Below are 1,692 nucleotides of genomic sequence, written 5' to 3' on the forward strand. Positions count from 1 at the left end.
TGACGCTACTTGTCGAATCTGGTATCCTGGAAATGTATTTGCTACAAATATGTGTGATGGGGTAGAGAAGGTGGCAGTAACACTGTTTGCGGACTAAAAGAGAGTTACTGTAACAGCAGACAAAATCCGCCCTAAGCCACCCGCTGATGACAGAGAAAAGAAGTTTGAGATGATGGATAATGTTGAGGCATTTTACAGTAAAGGCTGGAGCAGTGGACAAGTCAGAATGATTCTGGGGGAGAACACATTTTCTGTTTATCTGAATAGCTCGATGGAAACACTTGAATTCAAAGCTTCAGATTTGAGAATTCATAGAAAATGGCTAGATGGAGTGTGGAAGATGGCAGATGAGGTAATTTATATATCTTAGATAAGTTGAACTACAATTCTCTATACATATTTAGGATTGTCATCCTGATTTTTGTTGTACTTGCACTGACTCTATTGCATGAGACGGCTTCCAGACAAGATGAAGCCAATTCAGATCAGACGCAGCAGGTACATGCTCAAAAACGTCTTGGACTTTTCAATTAATTTTTAGAAACCCTTGCACATGTTCATGTTCTCATTCCTGACTTCAGTATACTAAGGAGCCTACGAATGAGAACATTTCACAAAACATTTCGGACACACAGCGACTTACTCGAGCTCGCGCAAAAATTTTAAGAGAGCAAAATAAGGTATTCCTCATTGATATTATACATATTTAGGATTGCCTTCCTAATTTTTCTTGTTTTACTATCAAAAATGACTTATATCCTTGAATAAAAATCATCACAAAACGAAGAACCCAGAGTTCAAACTCACTTTGATGTCGGTTCTAATGTGGAGATTGCATCAAAATATGAAGACAAATATGTGAAATGGTATCCAGGAATTGTGTTGAAGACAGATATTCGAAATGGGGTTGAGATGTTGAAGGTTGAGTACTCAACACGGTTTCGGGACATAGAGAAAAGGACAAAGAAACTTCAGGAAAGTGTGTCAATTGACAGTATCCATCCTCAACCACCACCTGGAGATATAAAAGGTTTTGAACTGATGGATAAGGTGCAGGCGTACCACAATGACGGCTGGTGCAGTGGAGAAGTTCATATAATTTTAAGTAATGACATATATTATGTCCGTTTCAACAGTTCAACTGAATTCATTCAGTTCAACCTTTCTGATCCGCGCATACCTAAAGAATGGGTAGATGGTGTTTGGAAGATGGGAAAAGAGGTAAACCAAATGCCTAAGATCCACTTAGATTGAAGTTCACTTCAATATTCTGATATATCGGTTTTGTTTCTCAGATAGAAGTACAGCAGACTCAGAGTGTGAAGTCAAGATAAGACGATCATGCAAAAAAGGTATGAAATATTTATACATCATATTAGTAAGGCTTTCATGAATAAAAGATAAAATGATACTGAATTTTTGTCTTTTTAAGATACTTTGTATTTGTTTTTAATTAAAGGGGAAGCATGTTGTTGGTATGAAGAGGAAAGCAACTGCTCAGCCAGTAGATCATGCAAAAAAGGTATGAAATATTTATACATCATATTAGTAAGGCTTTCATGAATAAAAGATAAAATGATACTGAATTTTTGTCTTTTTAAGATACTTTGTATTTGTTTTTAATTAAAGGGGAAGCTTGTTGTTCGTATGAAGAGGAAAGCAACTGCTCAGCCAGTAGATCGTCTTGCTTTT

This window comes from Brassica oleracea, chromosome C2 (assembly GCF_000695525.1).
Source record: "Brassica oleracea var. oleracea cultivar TO1000 chromosome C2, BOL, whole genome shotgun sequence".
NCBI classification, from domain to species: Eukaryota; Viridiplantae; Streptophyta; class Magnoliopsida; order Brassicales; family Brassicaceae; genus Brassica; species Brassica oleracea.